We start from the raw sequence: 7,256 nt of genomic DNA, 5'->3' as shown, positions 1-7,256 counted from the left end.
TACGCTTCCCCGCAGCCATCAGGGCGGTCCTATCACGCGGCGCCACGTGGGGAGGGCAGTCTGCCCGCCCACGCGCACGACGGGATGGGCCGTCAGGTGGGGCCCGCCACTACCATGCCTCGGCATACGAACGGATCCATTGCGGCCGTGGACGGTTGGTTTTCCCATGTCGTTACTGCGTGCAGTAACTTCGTGGGGTAAATCGTGGGGCGGCGTGGGGCATCGTGCGCAGTTAATCCCACGCCCGCCCCCTCGGCTCCTCAGCCCATAGTGCTATAAGTAGGCGGGGGGGGGGGAGCGGAGCGGCACAGCACGTGCGCCCTTCTTCCCCGCTCCCCCGCCTCATCTTGCTTTCTCTCCCTCCTGCCTCCGTCGTTGAGCAAGAGCACTCCATACCACGACGATGAGCTCTTCCTCCGCTGTGGCCCTCACCATGCGCTCCGGCGTGTGGGACGGCTCGGAGGTAGAAGAGGAACATATCGAGTTCCTCCGCCAGACACGCAGTCTCCCCAGCGCGGACCTCGTGCGCGCGCGCGCCGCGCCGGAGGGGGAGATCCGGCCGGCGCCGGAGGAGGGTGAGCGGGTCATCTTCCGCTCGCACCTCATGCGCGGCCTGGGGCTACCGGCGAGCGGCTTCTTCCGCTCGTTCTTGGAGTTCCACAGCCTTCAACCGCACCACCTCACTCCGAATACGGTGGTGTTGCTCTCCGCCTTGGCCACTCAATGCGAAGGTTTCCTTGGCGTTCTCCCCACCATCGAGCTGTGGGGATAATTCTTCTCTTCTAAGCTCGGCACGCACATCGCCGGCGTGCTGGCTTAATGCGGCGCCTTCATCGCGATGCGGCGCTCGACGGCCGACAACCCCTTTCCTCCCATCATGCTGATCAAGTCGGTGAAGATGTGGCAGCACTCATATTTCTACGTGAAGAACCTCGCCTCCGACGACGACTGGGTCAACCTGCCGCCTTACAACGCTGCCGCCCTAACTAGGAGGCTCCCCAGCTGGTCTCACCGAGTCAAGACGCTGACTCCCGCCGGAGCCGCCGCCGTAGCGCGACTCTGGGTCTTGACGCAGTCGGAGGGTCTCGTCGGGGCCGACTTGCTGGCCGCCTTCGTGGCGTGCCGAGTTCTCCCGCTCCAAGGTCGGCCTCACCTGATTTGTCAGATGAGCGGCCTCCGAGACCTGAGTCGGATGTGCACCAAGGAGATGCCCCGCGCGGAGGTGGCAAACATGGTGAATTATATCGCGAACTGCGAGTTCGGGGAGGACTGGCAGTTCGGCAAGGAGCCGTACTCGCGCGACAACCCCCCACCAGTGGTAAGTCGCGTCCCTCTATTGTTTTGTCTTCTTTGCGGCTGACTCCGGCTTCTGACTCTTGTCGGTTTCTTCTGAGCTAGAATCCCCTTATGCAGCCTGCAGCCGGCGCCACGAGACAGCCCCGTGAGTATGTTCTCGATCGTGCGGAGAGCGACGTCGACGACCCCGACTTGGGGGCGGCGGCGATGGAATCCTACGCCGAAGGTGGGGGAGGAGGAGCAGAAGGCGACTTCAGGCCCTCGGCCACCTTCGCCGACTAGCCTGACGACGCCGCCGAAGGGGAAGTCGCTCCGCGCCACCAGCCGAGGGTCGGCTCGTCGGGCGCCGGCTCCTCCGCCGGCCTGGCCGGCCAAGGCGGCGCCAAGAGGCGTCACGCCGGGCCGACTGCGCCCGCCGGCAAATTGAAGAAGTTCAAGGGGCAGCCGTCGCGACCAAACGGGAGGAGGCGGCCGCGAAGGCCAACCTCTTCCGAAGGGAAGTGAGAAGGCCGCCGCTAGTCTCTGCGTAAGTCTTTACGCTTTTTTATTTTCCTTCGTTGGATCTTGTCCGAGTCTTCTTTTGTACTCCCTCCATTCTTCTTCAGGGCCCTTCTTTCCCTTGAGAGAGTCGCCGTCCCCTCCGTCATGGGGTCGGCAGAGACGTCCGCCAATACTCGGTGGGCCGACCCCACCGCCAACTTGCGGGAGGCGACGGAGCGAAATGCGCGGGAGAAGCGCGAGGAGGAGGAGGCCGAACGTCTGGAGAAGGCGGAGGCCGACAGGGCGGCCGCCTCTGCCCAGAAGAAGCTGGAGGATGCCGAAGCCGCCCTTGCGGCGAGACGGCATGCCGAGGAGGCCGCGCGTCGCCGATCGGCGATGCTCGTCCCCCGACTATCGTCTGCACCGCCGCCTCCGGAGTTCACGGGGCAGACCGGAGAGGCCGGCACCGAGAACCCCGTCGTGGAGAAGGAGAGCGGCGAGGCTTCCATGTCGGACACTCTCGTGCCGCCACCGCCACCTCCACCACCGTCTGGGAGACCGCACGGCAAACAGCCGATGGGTCCGTCGGAGCCGCCGGTCACGGACGAGGCCGAGGCGCGGCTGGTTCTCCAAGTCGCCTCGCTGGTGCGCCGCCGTCTTGAGAGGGCGACCTCGGCACCGCGACCTCGGGAGACCGGCGCCGGCAGCTCGGCAACCTTGGACGTCGAGGCCACAAGAGCCGCGCCCACCGGTTGGTTGCGCGGAGGCGGCACCGGGCCGCTAAATCAAGCGCTTCTAGACGTTCAGGCGAAGCTGCGCGCTGAACGCGACACCCTTCAAACTTGCACCAGGGCGCATCTAGCAGCGCGGACGGCCGTCCGAGTACGTTTCCTTCTTCTTTTTGATTCTTGTTTTTCTCTGTGGGGGCGCGCCAGCGCACCCACTGGGTGTAGTCCCCGAGTTCCGGGCTGGCTGCTGAGCAGGCAGTGCGGAACTCCCTCTGGCGAGCTCCAAATACTAACTTTGTCTTCAATGACTTATTGCAAGAGTATCACAACCTCCGCGCCACTGCCTTCAACCGCACTGTTGAGGAGTTGAGCAAGCGGGCTGCCGACTTGTTGGAAAGCTGGAGTAAGTTCTTCTTCTTCGCGGGGGCGCGCTGGCGCACCCGCGGGCCGTAGTCCCCGAGATTCAGGCCGACTGCTGAGCTATTGGGCCGGATCTTCCCGGCGATCTTCTTTGCTGACGACTTATTTGTCTCTTCTTTTGTTCTTCAGGAGCCAACGCCGTTCTTCAGGAGCAGATGGGTGAGGCCAATACCGCCCGGCATGCCAAGGAGGAGGAGTGTAGCAAGCTTGCCACGGAGCGCGACCTGCTGGCGGCGCAGCTGGCCGAGCAGAAGGAGCTGCTCAAGAAGGCGCAGGACGAGGCCGAGAAGAAGGAGGCCGCTCTCCTGGCTGAGTTCGAGAGCGAGCGCTCCTCCTGGACTGACAGGGAGGCGATGCTGACCTCCGGCTTCCACGAGATCGAGGATATTGTTGATGGTAAGTTTCTTTCATTTCTTCGGGCTTCCAACTATGTGTCAGGCCGACTTCTGATTTTTCGACTTGCTTCTTTTTTGTCTTGGCAGACTTCTTCCCTGGTCACTCGCAGGCAGTCCCTCTGGCCATTGAGGCTGCTCATGAGGTGCGAAGGGCAAGCGGTGAGCAGATCGCCGCTAATGCCCCCTGAACCGTCGATGAGCAGCTTCTGAGCATTGAAGCCCGTCTTCGTCCGGCACACCGGCGGATGCGCCGGCTTCAGCGTGTCGGCGCCCAGGCGGTTGCCGCTTTGTGGCCGGACATGCCGGCTCTGCGCACCGCCAGTCGGACCGCCGACTGGCTAGAAGTCGCCGCCGATCGTCTTGAAGCTTGGAAGGGTTCCTCGGCCCGGGCCGGAGCGCGCCGGGCCTTGGAGTTCGTCAAGGCTTGGTATCCGGGGCTGGACCTGGACTGTCTGGCCGTGTTCCGGTCAGAAGCCCAGGCCGAGCTGGAGGCCGTGGAGGGCGCCCTTATCGAGCGTGCGGCGGCCATCGCCGAGTACACGGACACCAGTGTCTTTGTGCCCGAGCGGGCTGAAGGCGGCGAGGAAGTGCCGCCAGAGTGGTTCGGGATGAACCCGGAGTATGGCGAGGACTCGGCGGAGGTGATCGACTCCAGCACCAAGGAGGAGGACGAGGCGGAGTACGAAGGCGAGGCAGAGGTGCCAGAAGACGGAGCAGGCGGCCAGCCTCAGCTCGACCGCGCCTCCAGCAACGAGCCGCGTCGAGAGAAGGCGACTGCCGCCGGAGGCGATCAAACCGAGACCGCCCACCCGACTGCCCCGGCGCGTGACACCGTCGTCTCCTCCGATCCTCTGATCCCAGATGCCGCCTCCTAGGCTGCCTTTTCCGTCTCTGCTTGTCTGTCTTAGTAATCTTTTGAAAACTTTGTTAGATTCGAACAATTCCACCTGCGGGGTGTATCTTGAACTTCTATTCGAAGATTCGGCCAAGGGCCTATGTAAATATTTATCCGATTTCCGTCTTTCCTTGCTTACTGCTCTTTAGGCTTTTCCCTTTGCCGCCTTCCTTTAGTTGCTGCCTTGCCAGTCGGATAGCCGCTCTGCGGACTGTCGCTGGGTCAAGTGCTTGGCTACTTCGGGAAGGCAAGTACTTGGCCGTTTAGAGTTTCTTTAGCAAGTCGGATAGAAAGCGACAGGCCGACTACCCAAGAGTCGGCCGTCCTTGATAGAGGTTAATAAAGACGGCGAGCCGACTACTCATGAGTCGGCTTTCTGCTTCAGAAATGCTGGAGGCCGTCTTATGCTATGTTCGTGCTTTAGGTCCTTAGCCATTTTTCGTGTGGGCGCCCGTTCTTCCTCACTCCTGCCTGCCTCACAGTCGCTCTGCGAGTTGCGGCTTTGCCAAGAGGCAGATTGGGCACCGCACACTACTTGTCTGACTGCGGGAAGCTCCTCATAGCGCAAGGCGGCGAGTCCCCGGGCCGACTAGTCTGGCTCGGTGCCAAGCGGCTTGTAATGAAAGTAATGCACTCGAAGGCATAATTCTTATCGTATAGATAACAAAAAAGGCAGTCCCCGAGCTCGTCTCGGGGGGCCCAAAGTCTTAGTACTTTAATACAAAGGGGTAGTGCGATACATACTGCATCAACTGTAAAATCTTCAAATAAGATTTGCATTCCACGGGCGCTCTGTCTCTTTACCGGAGTCGTCCCTCTTGCACGCTCGGGGCTTCTGAGCGTCGATCAGATAGTAGGCGTCATTCCCTAGCACCTTGCTGATGATAAAGGGGCCTTCCCAAGGTGCCGACAGCTTGTGCTGGCCGGCTGTTCATTGGATCAGCCGGAGCACAAGGTCGCCTTCTTGGAAAGATCTTGGCCTGACCTTCCTGTTGTAGTATCGACGCAGACTCTGCTGGTAGATGCTGGACCGGCTAAGTGCCAACAGCCAGCCCTCTTCCAGCAGATCGACACCGTCTTGACGTGCTTCTTCTGCTTCTTCCTCGGTGTACATGGTGACTCGCGGGGAGTCGAACTCTATGTCTGTTGGGATGATGGCTTCGGCACCATAGACGAGGAAGAAGGGTGTGAAGCCGGTTGACTTGTTTGGAGTCGTGCGCAGACTTCAGAGGATGGGTGACAGCTCCTCAAGCCAACAGCCGGCAGATCGCTCCAGCGGTACGACGAGTCGAGGCTTGATGCCGGATAAGATGAGGCCGTTCGCTCGCTCCACCTGGCCGTTTGACTGCGGATGGGCAATGGACACTAAGTCCAGTCGGATGCCCTGTGTCGCGCAGAAACGGGCCAAGGCGCCTTTGGCGAATTCGTGCCATTGTCGGTGATGATGCTATGTGGGATGCCGTACCGAGTTGTGATGTCAGCGATGAAGGTCACTGCAGTCGGACCATTCAACTTCTTGATGGGTTTCACCTCCACCCACTTGGTGAACTTGTCCACTGCGACAAGTAGGTGAGTCAAGCCACCTCGTGCCGTCTTGAATGGTCCCACCATGTCCAGGCCCCAGACTGCAAAGGGCCAGGCAATGGGGATAGTCTTGAGTGCGGAAGCTGGCTGAAGTGGCTTGGAACGGAAAATCTGGCACCCCTTGCACTTTTGGACTAACTCTTTGGCCTCTTCCAGGGCGGTTGGCCAGAAGAAACCGTGCCGGAAGGCTTTGGCGACGAGTGCCCTGGAGGCCGCGTGGTGACCGCACTCGCCCTCATGGATGTCTCTGAGGATTGCTTGGCCTTGTTCTGCCTCGACGCAGCGTTGGAAGACGCCGGTAATGCTGCGCCTGACCAGCTCTCTGTTAACTATGGTGTAGGCTGCCGCTCGGCGTTGCACTTGTCGAGCCAAGTTTCATCGGTTGGCAGCTCTCTGTTTACTAAGAACCTAAGGATGGGTTGGGCCCATGAAGGTGCTGCTATTTCTTCAACTGCCACTAGTGCGACTTGGACAAGGGAGGCCGGGATGGGAGGCGGCGGGTTGGAGTCCGCAGCCGCTTGCTAATTTGACAAAGTCCCGGGGCCGACTGGAGCAGTCCCCAGGCCGAGCTCTGGAGTCTTCGATCTTGCCACTGCAGTCCCTGGGCCGGGTTCTGAAGTCCCCGGGCTGGCTTCGACTGTGTGTTTCTTGGAGTCGGATCCGTCTTCCTCAGGCGGAGCCGGCACAAAGATTGAATCTGATTCTGGTGACGGCTTGATAGAAGGCTTGAGGAGGCGCCGAAGGGCAACACCAGATGGTATTGCCTGGCGGGTGGAGCCGATTCGTGCCAAGGCGTTTGCTTGGTCGTTGTCATTCCTTGGCACGTGGAGGAACTCACACCCCTCGAAGTATCCGCTGAGTTGCTGGACGAGGAAACGATAGCTCGCCATATTTGTGTCCTTGGCATTCCCAATCGCCAGATGATTGCTAGACTACCAAGTCAGAGTCGCCATAACACAGGATCCGGCGAATGCCGAGTTCTTTGGCGAGCCGGAGCCCGTGGATGAGCGCCTTGTACTCGGCCACGTTGTTGGAGGCGGTGAAGTGGATCTGCAGCGCATATCTGAGCTTGTCGCCCTTGGGGGAAGTGAGGACGATGCAGGCTCCCAGGCCGGTGCGCATCTTGGAGCCGTCGAAGTGCATCCGCCAATGGGTGGAGTCGGGCGCCGGCGGCAGATACTGGGTCTCAGCCCAGTCGACGAGGAAGTCCGCCAGTGCTTGCGACTTGATGGCGGTGCGGGGCTCATAGTGGATGGTGTAGGGGGCCAGGTCGATGGCCCATTTGGCCACTTGGCCAGAAGCATCTCAGCTTCCGATGATCTCGGCCAGTGGAGCTGTGCAGACCACAGTGATTGGATGCTCCTGGAAGTAAGGCTTCAATTTCTTGGCGGCAAAATGCACGCCGTATCACATCTTCTGGTAATGGGGGTAATTCTGCTTGGAGGCCAACAGTACCTC

This window comes from Triticum dicoccoides, chromosome 1B (assembly GCF_002162155.2).
Source record: "Triticum dicoccoides isolate Atlit2015 ecotype Zavitan chromosome 1B, WEW_v2.0, whole genome shotgun sequence".
Lineage (NCBI taxonomy): Eukaryota > Viridiplantae > Streptophyta > Magnoliopsida > Poales > Poaceae > Triticum > Triticum dicoccoides.
Note: the sequence above shows the minus strand (reverse complement) of the source record.